Source organism: Paroedura picta, chromosome 4 (genome assembly GCF_049243985.1).
Source record: "Paroedura picta isolate Pp20150507F chromosome 4, Ppicta_v3.0, whole genome shotgun sequence".
Lineage (NCBI taxonomy): Eukaryota > Metazoa > Chordata > Lepidosauria > Squamata > Gekkonidae > Paroedura > Paroedura picta.
The window spans coordinates 118,180,922-118,192,307 of NC_135372.1; positions in this window are offsets into that span (position 1 = coordinate 118,180,922).

An 11,386-nucleotide genomic window follows, 5' to 3' on the forward strand; every position below is an offset into this window, starting at 1 on the left:
TCTCTGCTTTTACAAAGAGAGACACAACATATTGCATGGAATATGTGAACAAGGCTTCTTGTTCCAAAGCCATGTTAAGGGCAACTTTTTAAAGGCACTTTCAGAGTTCAGTTGGTAGGCTGCAGGGTTACAGCAACCTAAGGAGCCTGACCTAAAACAGCAAGCAAAATAGTTCTCTGGCATGCAGTTCAGAATAAATGTGCTTTTATTCTCTAAATATCTAATATCCTGGTTGGTGTGATGCTGATTTTGCAGAATGAGAACGTCATATTAACTGTATCAATTCTACATGCCAACATGCATAGCAAACCACCAAGCCAGCCTTCCACTGTATAGTTATTTCTCACGCACATAGGCATACATCTAAAAATGTAAACATCTGCTTTGCACAGGTACAGTAGTCAGGGAGCAGGTATGGGCTACATCTCTGCAGAGTCTTCAGTAGGTGGCTGATCCAGGCTTCTAATGTGAGAAACCCAGGATGCATGCCCCACTCAGGAGTGCTTTACCATCACGTATGTTCCCGTATCCTGCATGCTTAGACCTCATGTTTTGAAATGCATATTTTCACATGGGCGTGTCCCACATGGAAATTTCAACTGACTAAATTTCCTGCAGCACCTAACAATTTAGGAAAAAGCACTCTTCTCCCTCCTTGTGTCTTGAGAGACTCCAGTACTATAAAGCTTAATGGGGTGGGTGTGACAGATAGCACTTTTAAGAGACAAACAGCTGAAGGACTGAAGGGTTAATTCTTCACAGAAACTGAGACTTGAGTGACAGGATGTTCCAAGCAAGCAGATTAGTTGATACCAACTGAGCAGAGAAAGATTTGAGAAATGCATGCTGAGGAGATTTCAGCCTTAGCAGAGAGCAGCTGTACATAGATGGAGAACTGGGGAAAGTTGGCAAGAAAGTTTGAGAAATTAGATGAAGACTCCCATTCTAACTGGGAATTAGCTCTGAAGAGTGCAGAGATCCCTGTCTTAAGTGTAAGTTAAAAAATGAAGATAATTACTGCTGTTTCAAGAGAAGGGGGCTGCATATTGGAAAGAGTGTACCAACCTTCTGGAAGCTAAAGGAGTCACTGAGAGTGCTAGGGTGTATGGGGAAAACATGAACAAAAACCTCAACATAAAGATTTAAGTAACTGAAAAGCTTAAGAATCTCCTTATCCTGAAACATAAAAACTAAAGTCTGTGCATGTTCTAGCTTTGCCTCAGAGTCAACTATATTGCATTACCTCAGGAAATTTATTCCTGATTTTGCCTGACTTTTCCCCTTTAAATTGAATAAAATATTTTGTTACTTTAGCATTTTAAAACACTTTGTTTGCCATTTGTTTAAGTTAAAGTGGGCTCTGGATCTTTCCCTTATATTCCAGGGGTGAGCCAACATCCAAATTATCATACTAGGCATTGTAAACTAAAAAGTTTCCTAATCCATGTTCATTCAGGTACTTTTTGGGCTGAACTGCCCATTCCTTGCATTCAAATGGGCTGAATTGTGATTTGGCCATGAATAGGCCATTTAAATGCTTCCCCCCTGCTTTCCCCAGCAGTGCCTGAGAAGAAGGGGGGGGGGAGCATGTGCCTAACAGCAGATGATGACAGACACCTTTGCCCACTGCCTTTATATCCCTCCCCAGTTGGGAGGCAAGCTGCCTGTGAAGGTGGGGCAAGCATTTAAAGGGAGTAGCCAGCATGCTGAACAGTTGATAACAGGTACCCTGACCACTCCCTTTAAATCCCTCCTCAGTTAAGGAGACATTTAAAGAGGATGCCTGTCATCATCAGCAGTCTCTTCCCCCCCCCCCCCCACCTTCTCAAGCAGCAGAGAAGCTGCTGGGAAGGGGAGGAACATAAGCATATGCACAAAAAGCCACAAAACTTTTCAGATTCAGCCAAATTTGGCTAATTTGAAAAGGTGCACTTTTTCCCCTTTGCACATGCCTATATCATTCTGTGATTGAGTGGGACAGTCAGAGTTCTTCAGCAAAGAAACAAATAATTAGAATGGCTCAGTCAGGAAAAGGAAAGAAAGGGAGGGAAATTCTTGCTTCTGAGGGAGGGAATTAGATGGGGAGCCATCGTGGGTGGCCTTAGGCAAATCATTTCTCAGCCTAGTGCACATCAAAGTGTTGTCATGATCAGAAATGTAGTTCTGAGCTCATTTGAGGAAGGATGGGATATAAATGGAATCTGTGTAGCCTCACAGAGGAACATAGTAGTTTGTTAGGCTAGACATGTCAGTTTAGGGGGAAGTCAGTGAGGTTTTCTCCGTGAAGGATTATGTTGCTGATGATTATTTCAAAACCCTCGCAGGATTTACAAAGTCTTGGCTGTATCTCTAAATAAAATTACCATTCATGGTAGAAGTCAGGGCTGGTTTGATTTGGAGTTGGCTCTAAATTAAAAGATTATGAGCAAAGTATTAAAAGCTATTTCTAATCCTGTAAATCTGATTCTACCAGCGTGTCCTGCTATGTGTTTATTGCTTATTAAGGGAGATCTAGTGCTGAGCAAATTTCAGGGGAAATGAGCAGAGTGCCTGGCTAATGACAAAGACAATTAACTTTTAATTGGAAAGCGAAGACGTTTCCTGTCTGGAGCACGTGCTGGCTCTGTTATCCCTGAGCTAACACCTGTAGAATAGGCTATAGCTTTGTAAACCTGGTTATTTGTAAATTGTCATGGCAGCTGAGCAAAACTTAAGAGAACACAATATGGATAGATACATCTTTTAAGGCTTTTTTTTTTTTAATCCTCCAACATTCATTTATCAAGTTCTAATTTTATGACCGCTTGGTAAGCTGTTTACCCAAACCAATATGTCAAAGTCATTGTTTACATTTTATAGCTGCTCTAAATTATTTTTTTATTGGTAAGGGCATGTGTTAAAAAATTCTTGATTGGCCATCGGCAATGCCAGGCTTACCAAGTAGGTACCCAGTTAATGGAATTGTTAAAGGAGCCGGCTGGGAAAGCACCCGAAGTCTCTACTGTGGTGGACATGATGCATTGTTGTTGTTAGGTGCATATAAAAGCAATGTTACACTTATGAAAGACAAGTATTGCAAGAAGCAAATGTATTACATCAAAGCATGGAAGTCATAATTGTTGTTGTTGTTAGGTGCGAAGTCGTGTCCAACCCATCGCGACCCCATGGACAATGATCCTTCAGGCCTTCCTGTCCTCTACCATTCCTCTAAGTCCATTTAAGTTTGCACCAACTGCTTCAGTGACTCCATCCAGCTACCTCATTCTCTGTCGTCCCCTTCTTCTTTTGCCCTCGATCTCTCCCAGCATTAGGCTCTTCTCCAGGGAGTCCTTCCTTCTCATGAGGTGGCCAAAGTATTTGAGTTTCATCTTCAGGATCTGGCCTTCTAAGGAGCAGTCAGTGCTGATCTCCTCTAGGACTGACTGGTTTGTTCGCCTTGCAGTCCAAGGGACTTGCATGAGTCTTGCACCAGAGTTCAAAAGCCTCAATTCTTTGACACTCTAGCATGTATCTAAAGATAAGCATATTATACACTAGCATGTATCTAAAGATACTTGATGCACTAGCATATTAAGAATACCTGTGAAGTACAGTTTGTTATGGAGGAAGCTATGCTGGGAAGTTTGATCAGATTGCAATTTGATTACAGACTGCAAACAACATCGTCAGACTCTGAAAAACAATTGTCTTCTTACATTCAAATCTGGATCTCAAATGCTTTGGAGCTGTGCATTTTCACAGTTGGCTATTTGGGCTGTTGCTCCTGTTTTTGGACTGCCCTGAGAAAGGAAATCTGCTTCCTCCTCAATTTGAGGGAAAGCCAATAGGCAAAAATCCTGTGTCTATAAGTACTATTCATTTGGTTTCAATTTTTACACCATTTCTCTTCAATGAAGAGCTGAAAGTGGTTGACAACAATATGCTATTACATCCATTAAAATAGGCACAAAAATATCCAATCAAATCCTTTGTAGCCATAGAAGATAATACAAATACAGAAAACAAACCAAATCCCAATCCTAAAACCATAGGAGTCCTACAAATGGCATCAGATATTCCAGTACCCACAAGCCAGCTACAGTAGAGAGATATTATGAGCCAAAAGCATGCCAGAATAATTCTGCCTTACAGAGTTTGCCTGAGCTATATGCCAGAGGAGAAACAGATAATCTGACTGTACCTGTGACTGAATGCCCCTTGGCAGTACTGGTATAATGGTATTACAAGTAATAACTCTTAACGCTAATTGGTAACACTGTTTCCAAAGTTCTTGTTTACAAACCAAATGTAAAATTAAGCCAAATACTTTGTAAATATTACTGTATAAGACTTAACTTATGATATATTTTGGAGAGGGGCCTAGCTGTATTTCCTCTTCCCAAATTCTAGTTGCTTGGTTTCATGAGCTGGAAAAGGTCTATTGTTTCTATTTGTCTCTGTGCCAAAGTTGTGTCAGTTCCAGAGCTTCTAAGTGGTTAGTTACCTCTGTGCAGCTTGTTGTAAACTTGCAATACCTTTTATGAATATATTTATTGTATTGCTATTGGATAGGTCTTTTTCTCTCTGTTCAACTTGCAATACCTTCAATACAAAAATGAAAAGAAAAAAAAAGAGTATAACAATATGTGTGCTTTTAATGCAATATCTTATAGCAAGAGCGCCTCTTGAAAGTTACTGTGACCTCAGTGTCTCCTCCTAAGCTGCATCTGTTCCATACACTGGGCTTAATTTTTAGCTGGATCATAACCAGTGTTTAAGCCACTTTTTCTTTGAGTGGGTTCGGACCACTGGAAGCCTCAGGGTGGATACATACTTGTCTCCCATGTCTTCAGCATCTGTCTGTGTTTTTGTAACTATAAGCAGGGGGTGGATTGAGAGTGGACAAGAGCCATGTGTAAAATGCAAACTGTAAAATTTTAACATGTGATATCTACCCATGTGTGGTGGTTGTGATCTAGAGCAGTCAGCCTGTGGTCCTCCAGATGTTCATGGACTACAATTCCCATGAGCCCCTGCCAGCGTTTGCAAGCAAATATTCAAAGGTAGGGCTGCCTTGAAGTGCATGTGGCTTCTACAAAACAACAAATCTAGAACATAAACTACTCTGATGAGAGTCAGACTATCCTCCATTTATCAGTTGCCCATGCCCATAGCCTGGGGAATTGCCTGCAGTTAGGTATTTATTTTGTATGGATGCAATTTTGATTTTTGTTAGGTACCGCAATCGTTAATGGAAAAGCAAGATAAAAAAAAAAACCAAATAAATTAAAATGTGCCTGTCTCATTCTTGCAGGGTCGAGCTTTGTTCTGCGGGAAGTAGTTTGTTTATTTTTTGCTAGTACTGAGTTTAAGCCTGTATTAAGCTTTCTGGCTAATGCTGCCTTTCATGCAGATGTGCCATTTAAGCCATTCAGAAGGGCACACTCGAGCAGTTTTCACAAAACGTTTCAGCTGGCTGGTTCTAGAGGGTGCTCACTGTTCTTTTTCAGAAGGCTGGCACCCTTCGTCACTTTCCACTTTCCATGCAGGGCAGCCGTTCAGGTAAAGGGAGGGGGGAACGTAAAGTCATAAATCTCTCTCTTTCCCCGACTCTGCTGCCTGTCGCTTCTACAGAGCCCAGCCAAACAGGCGGAATCTTCTGTTTGCACGCACCGGTTAGGAATCTGTTTTGCGTAACCTCATTGTTTTTCCTGTCTTTCCCTGTCAGAGCCAGCTGCCAAGTCCTTTGCTACGGATGCTGCCTTTTCCTGAGCTGTTGTTTTTTTTAAAATAAATAAATAAAACACACAACTAGCAAAAGATTTCAGCAGCCCATAAGTGGCGGCAGAGTGGTTTGTTAGTATAGGCCTAACAAGGGTGCAGATGTGGCCCCTTTCCTGATATTTTGGCTCTCAGCACAGGAGCCTCCTTCAGTTGTGCTCTCAAATGTCCTCTTTGTTGTGCACAACTGTTCAGAAGGAGCGTGACACAGATTTGGGGCAGGGATTAATTGGCATGGCAACACTCTTGCTACCTTAATCCCCTTTTCTTCTTTACGGCAGTAAAGGTACTCTGACTCTGACTCTTCTCTGCCCTTGAGAGGGCTAATTTTATTAGGGCACCTGCAGTAGGTACTGAATTTGGCATTAGTAGTATGGAAGCACCGATTTCTTACCTTCTTTTGGCACTGCTGGTGCCCAGTGTGAGATCAGAGGTGTCATGGCACCAACAATGCTGTTACGGGGGATCATTAAGAACTTTAATAACAGATTAACAGATATGCCAACAATATCCCAAATCCACACCAGTTCTGGTTTACATTACAACCCTCTTAAGTGAAGAGGTCAAGATCAGTACAAATCTGCTTTATACTTCCTGAAAATGATGAACCAGAAGCTCCTCTGAAGCTAAGATTCACATCCTATCAGAAACTGCAGAGGGGATATTGGTCTCCTCACGTCCTCTGGCCAAATTCCAGAGCATCTACCTACAACCTTGGGAAAATAAAAAGAGCAGCTGGACATTTTATATCCCACTTTTCACTGCCTGAAGGAGTCCCCAAAGCAGCTTACAAACATCTTTCCCTTCCTCTCCCCACAACAGACACCTTGTGAGGGCTGAGAGAGCTCCAAGAGAACTAATCCGTAAGAACAGCTCTGAGAGAACTGTGACTAGCCATGGTGACCGAGTCTCCTGCATGTGGAAGAGGCCACTGCTCTGAACCAGTATACCTCGCTGGCTCTCAGATGCAATCACTGTTGCATGGGATCAGACCAGAAGAGAATGTCCTTAAGACTTGTGGGCTCCAAATCATTAAGGGCCTAGAAGATTGTTGTGGAGACAAAACCAGAATTATTATTATCACTGATAATCCTGTTAGCCTCTATGCTGCAACTGCTCCATGCTACAGACTCCATGCCAGGTGACCTTGTCTCAGTGGTGTGGGAACTTTCCACACCTAGTGCACTGTGCATAGGAGGCTATGCAATTTCAAAACCAAATTAAATAAAAGCATGCAAACGGTACACTCCTTCATTGCCTCATGTTAGTAAAAAATCATATCCAGCTGTTGCTGCAACCTCTGAGCAGGCCAACCATCTCCACACTGGAAGTGACACCCCACAATGGCACATGGACAGATCTCATACTTCTAGAAGCCAAAGGAGATAAGAAAGACCAGCTCCAGCGGAGAGACAGTGGCAAGGGAGGCATGTATTGTGGCCAGTCTAAAAGTTACAATTCTCAGTTAAAAAAAGAACTTCAGAGGGAGACTCCAAACCAAACTATTGAATTGAATAAACTGAAGTGAATACAGTAGCTGGAGAACTTAACAGTTCCCACTATTGTGAATGTTCTTTGTACCTTGAGTGTATCCGAATTTTGCCTCATTGCATCTCACTATGCATTTCCTGACCTAGCTGTTGTAGCCTTTATTTCTTCATAACTTCATAGATGCCAGCCCATTAATCAATGATCTCCAGTATGGGGGGGGGGGGGAACCTTAGGCAAGAATAAAAACCAGTTAGTCTTTACTGGCAGCCTTTTTCAACCTTTTCACTGTGGAGTAACCCCTGAAATTTTCAGGAAGTGCTATCAGCTGGACATGCCTCCCTGCAACGCCCCTGGGAGTCACATGTTTATAGCGTGCATGGCATCACTAATAAAATTAAGTATTTCTTGAATAAAGAGCTAGTTTCATTTTTGTGCGTGCAGCATGCTAAATAGCAAACCTTGCCTGAGCAAAACAAAGAAGTATTCATCTCAGCTGTCATAAAGCCCACCATGCAAAGCAGCAGTTCTTCTCAGGGGAAATGATCTGTGTGATTTGGAAATCACCCGTAACTTTGGGAGATCTCCAGGCACTGCCTAGAGGTTCGCAATCCTAGCAAGACCTGAAAATATATTTTCCTAGGGATGGAAATGGCTGCCAAGGCAAGAGGAAACTTGGGAAGAAAGGAATCCTTGTGCAGACCATGCATAGTCCTCTCAGCTAGGGATGATGGCCTCCAGGTAGGATTTGGTGTGTCTCTGGAATTACAAGTAATCTCAAGACTACAGGGATCAGTTCCCCTGGAAAACATGGATGCTTTGGGGGCTAGACTCTGTGGCATTGGAAATAGTCCTCTCCTGCTTGAATATTTGAATCCCTTTGCTTACAACAGCCTTCCTCCAGCCATTTCCTGCCAGCGGGATTCTGGGAAGAAATTCTTAGAGGAGAGAAATGGGAGGAACCACTGAGGGGAGTTCAGCAGATTCAGCTCTTCCTTCCCACACCTTTTCCATTGAAACAACAAGGCTGTCACAGAAATCCCAAAAGACCCCCTCCCAAGTGAGTCCACTTGCCCAAATAAAGAGAAAACCACCCTGGTAATTTATTTAAAAAATGTAAAAATGTATTTTAAAACAATTAAATCTGACTCAGCTGGAGTAACCCTTCTAGGGCTCCGGAGTAACCCTGAGGTTACGTATAGCCCCATTTGGTAATGGCTACTTTAAGGTGTTACAAGACTCTTGATTATCTTCTTGTTTTTATAGACTTAACACAGTTATTCCTCTGACATTTTAGCCATCATTGTCCTTTAAAGCCTCCTTGCTCTCGTTAGAAAGAAAGATCCAGAGTTGCCAGCAGCCATTACTGGAATTTATAAAGTGTCGTTGATTTGCATTGCAAACTGTTTTGAAAAGTTATCAGATTGAAGTATATAAATTTAATCCTGTTTTAAACTCATTCCCATTTCTTTCTCCTACACTTGGTCACAGTGGATATTACAAAGCCCTTTCTAGCACAAAAGTGATGCTTTTGACATGCGTTTCCATCACTTGCAATCAATGTTTCTTGACTCTGAAATGACAGGCGCTATTAAGCTGAAATTAATTCTGCCATCTGGCGCTAGGAGATTTTAAGTAAAGATGAATACAACCCGGAATTAATGGAATAGCTGTGTATTTTATTCTTCCAGAGTTGTAAATCATGTCAATATTTTAAATTCAATCTTATAGTGGCATCAATTTTAAAGATGCCTAGGGAACTTATAATAATAGTAATTATTTTCATTTCAGTATGTTTTGCATAAAGGTCTCTTACATTACCAAACTCTTTAACTTCATATTCTATTCATTTCCATTCAATTACTTTCCAAGTAAGAGACTTGTAGCCTGATCCTATACACTTGCTTATAAGTAAATCCCAATGAGAATTTACTTCCAGGCAAGTGTGCCTGTTTAGCCTGGAGAGAAGATGATTAAGAGGTGATATGATAACCATCTTCAAGTACTTGTCATATAGAAGATGGAGCAGAGTTGTTTTCTGTTACCCCACAGGGCCGGACCAGAACCAATGGGTTGAAATTAATTCAAAAGAATTTTTGGCTAAACATCCGGAAGAAGTTCCTGACAGAGTGGTTCCTCAGTGGAATTGGCTTCCTCGGGAGGTGATGGGTTCTCCTTCTTTGGAATTTTTAAAGCAGAGGCTAGATCATCATCTGACAGAAATGCTGATTTTAGGAGCTTGGGCAGATTCTGAGTGGGTGGGTAGGAAAGGATGTGCTAGTGTTTGTCTGATGGGGCCCTTCCTTGCATACCCAGGGAATTGCTGATTGCCACTGTGGGATGGTAGGTGAATTTCCTCCAGGCCACGCAAGATTCTGGAGAATTTTGTCAGGGGGGGATCATTTGGGCATGAAATTGGGGTCACTGTAGGTGGACAGTTAGTTGTGAGTTCTTGTCAGCCATTCAATCAAGTCCAGCTCTTGGCGATCCCATGGCATAGGTGCTGCCATGATCCCCAATCCCACACTGCCTCCCCTAACTGTGTAACGTTCTGGCCGGTGTCCATTCCGATAGCATCTAACCACCACACCCTCTGTCAGCCTGGTTTCCTTTTTCCACTGACCAATCCTAGCATAATAGTTTTATCCATTGAGTTGGATTCCATGATATGGTCAAAGTAAGTGTGCTGGAGTTTTGTGATTTTGTCTACGAGTGATATATCAGACTTTATGCTCTATAGCGGCAGTATTCAACCTGTGGTCCTCCAGCTGTCCATGGACTACAATTCCCATGAGCCCCTGTCAGCCAATGTATTCCATGGACATCTGGAGGACCACAGGTTGACTACCCCTGCTCTATAGTATGTACTTTTTTGTGCCTTTTGCTATCCTTTGGCTATTTGATCACTGTTAGCAGGGTAAATAAGTCATAGATATGCACACGCTGTATCTTAGGATAAAGGAGCCCTGATGTTCTTGTTGTGGAGTTTTGTTTTGACATTAGTCAGTAACAGTTCATGATCTGAACTGCAATCAGCACCTGGATATGTTTTGACAGCAAGGATTTAACTGGACCATTGTCGGCTACATAAGATATAGGCGATTTGGTTCTTTTGTAGTCTGTTTGGTGATGTCCAATTGTATAGGTGACGTTTATGCTGTATGAACCAAGTGTTCATGAGGCAAAACCGATTTTCATAACATAATTATGCCAGATGATCACCTACATCACTCCTTTCTCTAAGTCCAAACTTGGAGTGGAGTATTGACTACAATTCCTTCATCTGAATAACCCAAGCTAGTCCTATCTCAGAAGCTAAGCAGGATCAGCCCTGGTTGGTATTTGGATGGGAGACCACCAGGGAAGCCCAGGATCACTATGCAGAGGCAGGCAATGGCAAACCACCTCTGAGAGCCAGTATGGTATAGTGGTTAAGAGTGGCGGATTCTAATCTGGTGAGCTGGGTCTCAGTCCCCATTCCCCCACATGCAGCCAGCTGGGTGACCTTGGGCTCGCCACGGCACTGATAAAGCTGTTCCGACCAAGCAGTAATATCAGGGCTCTCTCAGCCTCACCCACCCCACAGGGTGTCTGTTGTGGGGAGAGGAAAGGGAAGGAGATTGTATGCCACTTTGAGACTCCTCCAAGCTGTGACAAGCGTGGTATAAAAACAGCTCTACTTCTTCTTCTGAATGGTCCTTGCCTTGAAAACACTATTGGGTCGCTATAGGTCAGCTGTGACTTGATGGCAAAAAGGGAAAAAATAGCTACAACTGAGATGTAAGGAACAAGATGATTGCCAAACTCTGTGTCTGACATCCAGGTTGGCTGAATGCTATGAGTCACTTGAGGACCCCAATGAGAAAGTGTTGGTTGTTCTTAATTTACAAGGCACTTATGATTGATAAGCAAAGGACAGCCCCCACCCCAAGGTACTTACAATCTTTGAGAATTCTTATCTACTCCCAGCTGATGAGTGATGAGCATCTCTCTTCTGATGTTTATTTCAGAAATACCTCAAAGACACAACTCAATAAAGGATGTTCAGCCAGGGCTGGTAACAAACTTAAAAAGAAATAACAAACTTTCATTTCAGATACAATGGGGATATACATTTTTATTTCAGAAAGATCCTGGC